Source organism: Convolutriloba macropyga, chromosome 13 (assembly GCF_964194025.1).
Source record: "Convolutriloba macropyga chromosome 13, txConMacr16.3, whole genome shotgun sequence".
Lineage (NCBI taxonomy): Eukaryota > Metazoa > Xenacoelomorpha > Acoela > Convolutidae > Convolutriloba > Convolutriloba macropyga.
In genome coordinates, this window is record NC_134480.1 from 36,786,705 (window position 1) to 36,800,841 (window position 14,137).

The 14,137-nt window shown below is 40.3% G+C and overlaps 1 protein-coding gene across 1 annotated transcript in view; it reads left to right on the top strand.

The window, feature by feature from the left end:
* LOC142351989 (uncharacterized) overlaps positions 1–14,137 on the top strand; it is a 379,819-nt gene that overhangs the window by 263,999 nt on the left and 101,683 nt on the right. The gene's annotated exons all lie outside the window — the stretch shown is intronic.

Here is a 14,137-nt window from a genome sequence, read left to right on the forward strand (position 1 = left end):
ATTAGAAAATTATTTTGGATGAAAAGTTATATAAATCACTATTATTCATTACTTCATATATCTGATGGAGACTCGTTAGTCTCGATTCAGAGCTGTCATTGTTTCAATTTTCAGATCGCAGGCTGTCATATCAAACACATTTGTCATCAGGAACTCACTCACGTTTTCAGACGCAGGAATAAGTTTTAGTCCTAGCTCATAGGGTGCTTTCCGAAAAAACACCTCGTAAAACTTAGTTACTGTCTTCGAAGCACGCATAATTGTTGACCACTTTGCTTTAAGGCCGCAAACATTACATTGGAATTTTGTCTCCTCTGTTTCTTCCGCTGACTTGAATCTTCCATGACAGTTAAAATTAGGGCAGAGAGCAGAAACGTTCATTTGAATCTTCTCGAAGACTACGTCTTGGAGAATCTCCCTGCCAACGTCAATTTTCATGTGATACGCCTAAAACAGAAAGTACTCATGAACTACAGGAACAGAATATCTACAGGCCGCCATATTTTTGCATCGGAACGTGTGTGAAAACGAACACAAATGTCAAAACAATTTATAACTAACGCATAAAGATTTCTGCTTTTCCATCTCTTATTTAAAACAGAAAAATGCACGAACTTACTGTCACAAATACGCTTTGTTTGTATGCCTGTGCCTTTCCAGTCACCAGGTAAGGAAGACCTTTGTGCAACAGATCAGCTTTGCCCCATTTCTTCACAAACATTTCAACTTCAAAATCGTCCTCAAACCGATGAACAGTTATCTCTGTGCCATTGAAGACCTCAGGTTTTTCATCTGAGATATATTTAGTTTTGAAGCGCACCATTGCACCAACAGCGATCTTACCACCGTACAGCTCCAAAAAAACTATCCAATTCTCGATAACTTTTCGAACCATCACTTCCACATTGCTGTTTGTGTTTGCTTTTCTCCTCAGACTCGCTAGTTTTACAATTATCAATGCTGTAAATTAGTGTTGACGTAGCAAGCACTTCCAAATGCTCAACATTAGTGGCTTGTCCAAAATCGACTAAGTTTCCACAGGACACGGCATTGGAAAAGTTTTGATACTCTGAGATTTTAAAGCACGTCCCCTTAACCAGTCGCTCATCCACTCTTAATGAAAACTTCAAATAGCTGCCTTTCGCACTCTTTGAATACTTTATAGGCCATACTTCTTCAATAACACCAGAAGAGTAATGAGAAAATTTACTTGCAGACATGACACTGAAAAGCAAGAACCAATGAAATTAAATTAGGCTTAAACTGATAGCCAGTGCGACAGATAACACAGTATATTTTAAAAGCCGATCTTTAACAATTCCGGCAGCCCACGTCCTATCACCTGGGTCATATCGAATGAAAAAAGAGTTATTATGTCATTAAAGGTCGTTAGGCAGTAATTAAAAGCAGATTTAGATTTAACGATTTCGGCAGCCCCATCCTTCATCTGAGTCATATCTAATAAAAAACAGAGTTATCATGTCATTAAAGGTCATTAGGAAGCAATTAAAAGCCAATTTTTAACAATTCCGGCAGCCCCCAACCTTCACCTGTGTGATATCTAATCAATAAGCAGAGTTATTATATCATTAAAAGTGATTAGGAAGCAATTAAAAGCCGGATTTAAACAATTCCGGCAGCTCCCACTCTTCACCTGGGTCATATCTGATCAAGGAGCAGAGTTATCATGTCATTAAAGGTCTTTAGGAAGCAATTGAAAGCCAATTTTTAACAATTCCGGCAGCCCCCACCTTTCACCTGGGTTATATCTGATCAAGAAGCAGAGTCATTTTATAACTAAAAGTCATTAGGAAGCAATTAAAGACCAATTTTTAACAATTCCGGCAGCCCCCAACCTTCACCTGGGTGATATCTAATCAAGAAACAGAGTTATTATGTCATTAAAGGAGATTAGGAAGCAATTAAAAGCCGATTTTTAACATTTCCGGCAGCCCCCACAATTCACCTGGGTCGTATCTGATCAAGAAGCAGAGTTATTATGTCATTAAAGGTCATTAGAAAGCACATAAAAGCCAATTTTTCACAATTCCGGCAGCCACCAACCTTCACCTGGGTGATATTTAATCAAGAAACAGAGTTATTATGTCATTAAAGGCGATTAGGAAGCAATTAAAAGCCGATTTTTAACATTTCTGGCAGCCCCCACAGTTCACCTGGGTCATATCTGATCAAGAAGCAGAGTTATTATGTCATTATAGGTCAAAAAGAAGCACTCAAAAGCCGATTTTTAAAAATTCCGACAACCCCCAACCTTCACCTGAGTCATATCTAATCAAAAAACAGAGTTATCATGTCATTAAAGGTCATTAGGAAGCAATTAAAAGCCAATTTTAAACAATTCCGGCAGCCCCTACCCTTCACCTGTGTGATATCTAATCAATAAGCAGAGTTATTATAACATTAAAAGTGATTAGGAAGCAATTAAAAGCCGGTTTTAAACAATTCCGGCAGCTCCCACCCTTCACCTGGGTCATATCTGATCAAGGAGCAGAGTTATCATGTCATTAAAGGTCTTTAGGAAGCAATTGAAAGCCAATTTTTAACAATTCCGGCAGCCCCCACCTTTCACCTGGGTTATATCTGATCAAGAAGCAGAGTCATTTTATCACTAAAAGTCATTAGGATGCAATTAAAGACCGATTTTTAACAATTCCGGCAGCCCCCACCCTTCACCTGGGTCATATCTGATCAAGAAGCAGAGTTATTATGTCATTAAAGGTCATTAGGAAGCACATAAAAGCCGATTTTTAACAATTCCGGCAGCCCCCAACCTTCACCTGGGTGATATCTAATCAAGAAACAGAGTTATTATGTCATTAAAGGAGATTAGGAAGCAATTAAAAGCCGATTTTTAACATTTCCGGCAGCCCCCACACTTCACCTGGGTCATATCCGATCAAGAAGCAGAGTTATTATGTCATTAAAGGTCATTAGGAAGCACATAAAAGCCAATTTTTAACAATTCCGGCAGCCCCCAACCTTCACCTGGTTCATATCTGATCAAGAAGCAGAGTTATTATGTCATTAAAGGTCATTAGGAAGCAATTAAAAGCCAATTTTTGACAATTCCGGCAGCCCCCACCCTTCACCTGGGTCATATCTGATCAAAAAGCAGAGTTATTATGTCATTAATGGTCATTAGGAAGCACATAAAAGCCGATTTTTAACAATTCCGGCAGCCCCCACCCTTCACCTGGGTCATATCTGATCAAGAAGCAGAGTTATTATGTCATTAAAGGTCATTAGGAAGCACATAAAAGCCGATTTTTAACAATTCCGGCAGCCCCCAACCTTCACCTGGGTGATATCTAATCAAGAAACAGAGTTATTATGTCATTAAAGGAGATTAGGAAGCAATTAAAAGCCGATTTTTAACATTTCCGGCAGCCCCCACACTTCACCTGGGTCATATCCGATCAAGAAGCAGAGTTATTATGTCATTAAAGGTCATTAGGAAGTACATAAAAGCCAATTTTTAACAATTCCGGCAGCCCCCAACCTTCACCTGGGTGATATCTAATCAAGAAACAGAGTTATTATGTCATTAAAGGTCATTACGAAGCACTTAAAAGCCGATTTTTAACAATTCCGGCAGCCCCCATTTTTCACCTGGGCCATACCTGATCAAGAAGCAGAGTTATTGTCATTAAAGGTCATTAGGAAGCTATTAAACGCCAATTTTTAACAATTCCTGCAGCCCCCAACCTTCACCTGGGTTATATCTGATCAAGAAGCAGAGTTATTATGTCATTAAAGGTCATTAGGAAGCACTTAAAAACCGTGTTTTAACAATTCCGACAACCCCCAACATTCACCTGAGACATATCTAATCATGAAACAGAGTTATTATGTCATTAAAGGTCATTACGAAGCACTTAAAAGCCGATTTTTAACAATTCCGGCAGCCCCCACTTTTCACCTGGGCCATACCTGATCAAGAAGCAGAGTTATTGTCATTAAAGGTCATTAGGAAGCTATTAAACGCCGATTTTTAACAATTCCTGCAGCCCCCACCCTTCACCTGGGTTATATCTGATCAAGAAGCAGAGTTATTATGTCATTAAAGGTCATTAGGAAGCACTTAAAAACCGTGTTTTAACAATTCCGCCAGCCCCCACCCTTCATCTGGGACATATCTAATCATGAAACAGAGTTATTATGTCCTTAAAGGTCATTAGTAAGCACTTAAAAGCCGATTTTTAACAATTCCTGCAGCCCCCACCCTTCACCTGGGTCATATCTGATCAAAAAGCAGAGTTATTATGTCATAAAAGGTCATTAGGAAGCAATTAAAAGCCGATTTTTAACAATTCCTGCAGCCCCCACCCTTCACCTGGGTCATATCTGATCAAAAAGCAGAGTTATTATGTCATTAAAGGTCATTAGGAAGCAATTAAAAGCCGGTTTTTTACAATTCTGGCAGCCCCCACCCTTCACCTGGGTCATATCTGATCAAAAAGCAGAGTCATTATGTAAATAAAGGTCATTAGGAAGCACATAAAAGCCGATTTTTAACAGTTCCGCAGCCCCCAACCTTCACCTGGGTCATATCTGATCAAGAAGCGGAGTTATTATGTCATTAAAGGTCATTAGGAAGCAATTAAAAGCCGATTTTTAACAATTCATGCTGCCCCCACTCTTCACCTGGGTCATATCTGATCAAGAAGCAGAGTTATTATGTCATTAAAGGTTATTAGGAAGCACTGAAAAGCCGATTTTAAACAACTCCGGCAGCCCCCACCCTTCACCTGGGTCATATCTAATCATGAATTAGAGTTATTATGTCATTAAAGGCCATTAGGAAGCACTTAAAAGCCGATTTTTCACAATTTCTGCAGCCCCCTCCCTTCACCTTGGTCATATCTGATCAATAAGCAGAAGTATTATGTCATTAAAGGTCATTAGGAAGCACTTAAAAGCCGATTTTTGACAATTCCTGCAGCCCCCACCCTTCACCTGGGTCATATCTGATCAAGAAGCAGAAGTATTATGTCATTAAAGGTCATTAGGAAGCACTGAAAAGCCGATTTTAAACAACTCCGGCAGCTCCCACCCTTCACCTGGGTCATATCTGATCAAGAAGCAGAGTTATTATGTCATTAATGGTCATTAGGAAGCACATAAAAGCCGATTTTTAACAATTCCGGCAGTCCCCAACCTTCACCTGGGTCATATCTGATCAAGAAGCAGAGTTATTATGTCATTAAAGGTCATTAGGAAGCACTGAAACGCCAACTTTAAACAACTCCGGCAGCCCCCACCCTTCACCTGGGTCATGTCTGATCAAAAAGCAGAGTTATTATGTCATTAAAGGTCATTAGGAAGCAATTAAAAGCCGATTTTTAACAATTCTGGCAGCCCCCACCCTTCACCTGGGTCATATCTGATCAAAAAGCAGAGTCATTATGTCATTAAAGGTCATTAGGAAGCACATAAAATCCGATTTTTAACAGTTCCGGCAGCCCCCAACCTTCACCTGGGTCATATCTGATCAAGAAGCAGAGTTATTATGTCATTAAAGGTCATTAGGAAGCACTCAAAAGCCGATTTTGAACAACTCCGGCAGCCCCCACCCTTCACCTGGGTCATATCTAATCATGAAACAGAGTTATTATGTCATTAAAGGCCATTAGGAAGCACTTAAAAGCCGATTTTTGACAATTTCTGCAGCCCCCACCCTTCACCTGGGTCATATCTGATCAAAAAGCAGAGTTATTATGTCATTAAAGGTCAATAGGAAGCAATTAAAAGCCGATTTCTAACAATTCTGGCAGCCCCCACCCTTCACCTGGGTCATATCTGATCAAAAAGCAGAGTTGTTTTGTCATTAAAGGTCATTAGGAAGCACATAAAAGCCGATTTTTAACAGTTCCGGCAGCCCCCAACCTTTACCTGGGTCATATCTGATCAAAAAGCAGAGTTATTATGTCAATAAAGTTCATTAGGAAGCACATAAAAGCCGATTTTAAACAATTCATGCAGCCCCCACCCTTCACCTGGGTCATATCTGATCAAGAAGCAGAGTTATTATGTCATTAAAGGTTATTAGGAAGCACTGAAAAGCCGATTTTAAACAACTCCGGCAGCCCCCACCCTTCACCTGGGTCATATCTAATCATGAATTAGAGTTATTATGTCATTAAAGGCCATTAGGAAGCACTTAAAAGCCGATTTTTCACAATTTCTGCAGCCCCCTCCCTTCACCTTGGTCATATCTGATCAATAAGCAGAAGTATTATGTCATTAAAGGTCATTAGGAAGCAATTAAAAGCCGATTTCTAACAATTCTGGCAGCCCCCACCCTTCACCTGGGTCATATCTGATCAAAAAGCAGAGTTGTTTTGTCATTAAAGGTCATTAGGAAGCACATAAAAGCCGATTTTTAACAGTTCCGGCAGCCCCCAACCTTTACCTGGGTCATATCTGATCAAAAAGCAGAGTTATTATGTCAATAAAGTTCATTAGGAAGCACATAAAAGCCGATTTTAAACAATTCATGCAGCCCCCACCCTTCACCTGGGTCATATCTGATCAAGAAGCAGAGTTATTATGTCATTAAAGGTTATTAGGAAGCACTGAAAAGCCGATTTTAAGCAACTCCGGCAGCCCCCACCCTTCACCTGGGTCATATCCGATCAAGAAGCAGAGTTATTATGTCATTAAAGGTCATTAGGAAGCACATAAAAGCCAATTTTTAACAATTCCGGCAGCCCCCAACCTTCACCTGGGTGATATCTAATCAAGAAACAGAGTTATTATGTCATTAAAGGCGATTAGGAAGCAATTAAAAGCCGATTTTTAATATTTCTAGCAGCCCCCACAGTTCACCTGGGTCATATCTGATCAAGAAGCAGAGTTATTATGTCATTATAGGTCAAAAGGAAGCACTCAAAAGCCGATTTTTAACAATTCCGACAACCCCCAACCTTCACCTGAGACATATCTAATCATGAAACAGAGTTATTATGTCATTAAAGGTCATTACGAAGCACTTAAAAGCCGATTTTTAACAATTCCGGCAGCCCCCACTTTTCACCTGGGCCATACCTGATCAAGAAGCAGAGTTATTGTCATTAAAGGTCATTAGGAAGCTATTAAACAACGATTTTTAACAATTCCTGCAGCCCCCACCCTTCACCTGGGTTATATCTGATCAAGAAGCAGAGTTATTATGTCATTAAAGGTCATTAGGAAGCACATAAAAACCGTGTTTTAACAATTCCGCCAGCCCCCACCCTTCATCTGGGACATATCTAATCATGAAACAGAGTTATTATGTCCTTAAAGGTCATTAGTAAGCACTTAAAAGCCGATTTTTAACAATTCCTGCAGCCCCCACCCTTCACCTGGGTCATATCTGATCAAAAAGCAGAGTTATTATGTCATAAAAGGTAATTAGGAAGCAATTAAAAGCCGATTTTTAACAATTCCTGCAGCCCCCACCCTTCACCTGGGTCATATCTGATCAAAAAGCAGAGTTATTATGTCATTAAAGGTCATTAGGAAGCAATTAAAAGCCGGTTTTTTACAATTCTGGCAGCCCCCACCCTTCACCTGGGTCATATCTGATCAAAAAGCAGAGTCATTATGTCATTAAAGGTCATTAGGAAGCACATAAAATTCGATTTTTAACAGTTCCGCAGCCCCCAACCTTCACCTGGGTCATATCTGATCAAGAAGCAGAGTTATTATGTCATTAAAGGTCATTAGGAAGCAATTAAAAGCCGATTTTTAACAATTCATGCAGCCCCCACCCTTCACCTGGGTCATATCTGATCAAGAAGCAGAGTTATTATGTCATTAAAGGTTATTAGGAAGCACTGAAAAGCCGATTTTAAACAACTCCGGCAGCCCCAACCCTTCACCTGGGTCATATCTAATCATCAATTAGAGTTATTATGTCATTAAAGGCCATTAGGAAGCACTTAAAAGCCAATTTTTCACAATTTCTACAGCCCCCTCCCTTCACCTGGGTCATATCTGATCAATAAGCAGAAGTATTATGTCATTAAAGGTCATTAGGAAGCACTTAAAAGCCGATTTTTGACAATTCCTGCAGCCCCCACCCTTCACCCGGGTCATATCTGATCAAGAAGCAGAAGTATTATGTCATTAAAGGTCATTAGGAAGCACTGAAAAGCCGATTTTATACAACTCCGGCAGCTCCCACCCTTCACCTGGGTCATATCTGATCAAGAAGCAGAGTTATTATGTCATTAAAGGTCATTAGGAAGCACATAAAAGCCGTTTTTTAACAATTCCGGCAGCCCCCAACCTTCACCTGGGTCATATCTGATCAAGAAGCAGAGTTATTATGTCATTAAAGGTCATTAGGAAGCACTGAAACGCCGATTTTAAACAACTCCGGCAGCCCCCACCCTTCACCTGGGTCATGTCTGATCAAAAAGCAGAGTTATTATGTCATTAAAGGTCATTAGGAAGCAATTAAAAGCCGATTTTTAACAATTCTGGCAGCCCCCACCCTTCACCTGGGTCATATCTGATCAAAAAGCAGAGTCATTATGTCATTAAAGGTCATTAGGAAGCACATAAAATCCGATTTTTAACAGTTCCGGCAGCCCCCAACCTTCACCTGGGTCATATCTGATCAAGAAGCAGAGTTATTATGTCATTAAAGGTCATTAGGAAGCACTGAAAAGCCGATTTTGAACAACTCCGGCAGCCCCCACCCTTCACCTGGGTCATATCTAATCATGAAACAGAGTTATTATGTCATTAAAGGCCATTAGGAAGCACTTAAAAGCCGATTTTTGACAATTTCTGCAGCCCCCACCCTTCACCTGGGTCATATCTGATCAAAAAGCAGAGTTATTATGTCATTAAAGGTCAATAGGAAGCAATTAAAAGCCAATTTTTAACAATTCTGGCAGCCCCCAACCTTCACCTGGGTCATATCTGATCAAAAAGCAGAGTTGTTTTGTCATTAAAGGTCATTAGGAAGCACATAAGGGCCGATTTTTAACAGTTCCGGCAGCCCCCAACCTTTACCTGGGTCATATCTGATCAAAAAGCAGAGTTATTATGTCAATAAAGGTCATTAGGAAGCACATAAAAGCCGATTTTAAACAATTCATGCAGCCCCCACCCTTCACCTGGGTCATATCTGATCAAGAAGCAGAGTTATTATGTCATTAAAGGTTATTAGGAAGCACTGAAAAGCCGATTTTAAGCAACTCCGGCAGCCCCCACCCTTCACCTGGGTCATATCTAATCATGAAACAGAGTTATTATGTCATTAAAGGCCGTTAGGAAGCACTTAAAAGCCAGTTTTTGACAATTTCTGCAGCCCCCACCCTTCACCTGGGTCATATCTGATCAAAAAGCAGAGTTATTATGTCATTAAAGGTCAATAGGAAGCAATTAAAAGCCAATTTTTAACAATTCTGGCAGCCCCCACCCTTCACCTGGGTCATATCTGATCAAAAAGCAGAGTCATTATGTCATTAAAGGTCATTAGGAAGCACATAAAATCCGATTTTTAACAGTTCCGGCAGCCCCCAACCTTCACCTGGGTCATATCTGATCAAGAAGCAGAGTTATTATGTCATTAAAGGTCATTAGGAAGCACTGAAAAGCCGATTTTGAACAACTCCGGCAGCCCCCACCCTTCACCTGGGTCATATCTAATCATGAAACAGAGTTATTATGTCATTAAAGGCCATTAGGAAGCACTTAAAAGCCGATTTTTGACAATTTCTGCAGCCCCCACCCTTCACCTGGGTCATATCTGATCAAAAAGCAGAGTTATTATGTCATTAAAGGTCAATAGGAAGCAATTAAAAGCCAATTTTTAACAATTCTGGCAGCCCCCAACCTTCACCTGGGTCATATCTGATCAAAAAGCAGAGTTGTTTTGTCATTAAAGGTCATTAGGAAGCACATAAGGGCCGATTTTTAACAGTTCCGGCAGCCCCCAACCTTTACCTGGGTCATATCTGATCAAAAAGCAGAGTTATTATGTCAATAAAGGTCATTAGGAAGCACATAAAAGCCGATTTTAAACAATTCATGCAGCCCCCACCCTTCACCTGGGTCATATCTGATCAAGAAGCAGAGTTATTATGTCATTAAAGGTTATTAGGAAGCACTGAAAAGCCGATTTTAAGCAACTCCGGCAGCCCCCACCCTTCACCTGGGTCATATCTAATCATGAAACAGAGTTATTATGTCATTAAAGGCCGTTAGGAAGCACTTAAAAGCCAGTTTTTGACAATTTCTGCAGCCCCCACCCTTCACCTGGGTCATATCTGATCAAGAAGCAGAAGTATTATGTCATTAAAGGTCATTAGGAAGCACTTAAAAGCCGATTTTTGACAATTCCTTCAGCCCCCAACCTTCACCTGGGTCATATCTGATCAAGAAGCAGAGTTATTATGTCATTAAAGGTCATTAGGAAGCACTGAAAAGCCGATTTTAAACAACTCCGGCAGCCCCCACCCTTCACCTGGGTCATATCTGATCAAGAAGCAGAGTTATTATGTCATTAAAGGTCATTAGGAAGCACATAAAAGCCGATTTTTAACAATTCCGGCAGCCCCCAACCTTCACCTGGGTCATATCTGATCAAGAAGCAGAGTTATTATGTCACTAGAGGTCATAAGGAAGCAATTAAAAGCCAATTTTTGACAATTTCGGCAGCCCCCACCCTTCACCTGGGTCATATCTGATCAAGAAGCAGAGTTATTATGTCATTAAAGGTCATTAGGAAGCACATAAAAGCCGATTTTTAACAATTTTGGCAGCCCCCAACCTTCACCTGGGTCATATCTGATCAAGAAGCAGAGTTATTATGTCATTAAATGTCATTAGGAAGCACTGAAAAGCCAATTTTAAACAACTCCGGCAGCCCCCACCCTTCACCTGGGTCATATCTGATCAAGAAGCAGAGTTATTATGTCATTAAAGGTCATTAGGAAGCACATAAAAGCCGATTTTTAACAATTCTGGCAGCCCCCAACCTTCACCTGGTTCATATCTGATCAAGAAGCAGAGTTATTATGTCATTAAAGGTCATTAGGAAGCAATTAAAAGCCAATTTTTGACAATTCAGGCAGCCCCCACCCTTCACCTGGGTCATATCTGATCAAAAAGCAGAGTTATTATGTCATTAATGGTCATTAGGAAGCACATAAAAGCCGATTTTTAACAATTCCGGCAGGCCCCAACCTTCACCTGGGTCATATCTGATCAAGAAGCAGAGTTATTATGTCATTAAAGGTCATTAGGAAGCAATTAAAAGCCAATTTTTGACAATTCCGGCAGCCCCACCCTTCACGTGGGTCATATCTGATCAAGAAGCAGAGTTATTATGTCATTAAAGGTTATTAGGAAGCACTGAAAAGCCGATTTTAAACAACTCCGGCAGCCCCCACCCTTCACCTGGGTCATATCTAATCATGAAACAGAGTTATTATGTCATTAAAGGCCATTAGGAAGCACTTAAAAGCCGATTTTTAACAATTCCTGCAGCCCCCACCCTTCACCTGAGTCATATCTGATCAAAAAGCAGAGTTATTATGTCATTAAAGGTCATTAGGAAGCACATAAAAGCCGATTTTGAATAATTCCTGCAGCCCCCACCCTTCACCTGGGTCATATCTGATCAAGAAGCAGAGTTATTATGTCATTAAAGGTCATTAGGAAGCAATTAAAAGCCGATTTTTGACAATTCCCGCAGCCCCCACCCTTCACCTGGGTCATATCTGATCAAGAAGCAGAGTTATTATGTCATTAAAGGTCATTAGGAAGCACATAAAAGCCGATTTTTAACAATTCCGGCAGCCCACCAACCTTCACCTGGGTCATATCTGATCAAGAAGCAGAGCTATTATGTCATTAAAGGTCATTAGGAAGCAATTAAAACCCAATTTTTGACAATTCCTGCAGCCCCCACCCTTCACCTGGGTCATATCTGATCAAGAAGCAGAGTTATTATGTCATTAAAGGTCATTAGGAAGCACATAAAAGCCAATTTTTAACAATTTTGGCAGCCCCCAACCTTCACCTGGGTCATATCTGATCAAGAAGCAGAGTTATTATGTCATTAAAGGTCATTAGGAAGCAATTAAAAGCCAATTTTTGACAATTCCAGTAGCCCCCACCCTTCACCTGGGTCATATCTGATCAAAAAGCAGAGTTATTATGTCATTAAAGGTCATTAGGAAGAACATAAAAAACGATTTTTAACAATTCATGCAGCCCCCACCCCTCACCTGGGTCATATCTGACCAAGAAGCAGAGTTATTATGTCATTAAAGGTTATTAGGAAGCACTGAAAAGCCGATTTTTAATAATTCATGCAGCCCCCACCCTTCACCTGGGTCATATCTGATCAAGAAGCAGAGTTATTATGTCATTAAAGGTCATTAGCAAGCAATTAAAACCCAATTTTTAACAATTCCTGCAGCCCCCACTCTTCACCTGGGTCATATCTGATCAAGAAGCAGAGTTATTATGTCATTAAAGGTCATTAGGAAGCAATTAAAAGCCAATTTTTAACAATTATGGCAAACCCCACCCTTCACCTGTGTCATATCTGATCAAAAAGCAGAGTTTTTATGTCATTAAAGGTCATTAGGAAGCAATTAAAAGCCGATTTTTGACAATTCCTGCAGCCCCCACCTTTCACCTGGGTCATATCTGATCAAAAAGCAGAGTTATTATGTCATTAAAGGTCATTAGGAAGCACATAAAAGCCGATTTTTAACAATTCCGGCAGCCCCCAACCTTCACCTGGGTCATATCTGATCAAGAAGCAGAGTTATTATGTCATTAAAGGTCATTAGGAAGCAATTAAAAGCCAATTTTTGACAATTCCGGCAGCCCCCACCCTTCACCTGGGTCATATCTGATCAAAAAGCAGAGTTATTATGTCATTAAGGGTTATTAGGAAGCACTGAAAAGCCGATTTTAAACAACTCCGGCAGCCCCCATCCTTCACCTGGGTCATATCTAATCAAGAAGCAGAGTTATTATGTCATTAAAGGTCATTAGGAAGCAATTAAAAGCCGATTTTTGACAATTCCTGCAGCCCCCAACCTTCACCTGGGTCATATCTGATCAAGAAGCAGAGTTATTATGTCATTAAAGGTCATTAGGAAGCACTGAAAAGCCGATTTTAAACAACTCCGGCAGGCCACACCCTTCACCTGGGTCATATCTGATCAAGAAGCAGAGTTATTATGTCATCAAAGGTCATTAGGAAGCAATTAAAACCCAATTTTTAACAATTCCTGCAGCCCCCACTCTTCACCTGGGTCATATCTGATCAAGAAGCAGAGTTATTATGTCACTAAAGGTCATTAGGAAGCAATTAAAAGCCGTTTTTTAACAATTCTGGCAGCCCCCAACCTTCACCTGGGTCATATCTGATCAAGAAGCAGAGTTATTATGTCATTAAAGGTCATGAAGAAGCAATTAAAAGCCGATTTTTGACAATTCCAGCAGCCCCCACCCTTCACCTGGGTCATATCTGAACAAAAAGCAGAGTTATTAAGTCATTAAATGTCATTAGGAAGCACATAAAAGCCAATTTTAACAATTCATGCAGCCCCCACCCTTCACCTGGGTCATATCTGATCAAGAAGCAGAGTTATTATGTCATTAAAGGTTATCAGGAAGCACTGCAAAGCCGATTTTAAACAACTCCGGCAGCCCCCACCGTTCACCTGGGTCATATCTAATCATGAAACAGAGTTATTATGTCATTAAAGGCCATTAGGAAGCACTTAAAAGCCGATTTTTAACAATTCCTGCAGCCCGCACCCTTCACCTGGGTCATATCTGATCAAGAAGCAGAGTTATTAGGTCATTAAAGGTCATTAGGAAGCAATTAAAAGCCGATTTTTGACAATTCCGGCAGCCCCCACCCTTCACCTGGGTCATATCTGATCAAAAAGCAGAGTTATTATGTCATTAAAGGTCATAAGGAAGCACATAAAAGCCAATTTTTAACAATTCCGGCAGCCCCCAACCTTCACCTGGGTCATATCTGATCAAGAAGGAGAGTTATTATGTCATTAAAGGTCATTAGGAAGCAATTAAAAGCCGATTTTTGACAATTCCGGCAGCCCCCACCCTTCACCTGGGTCATATC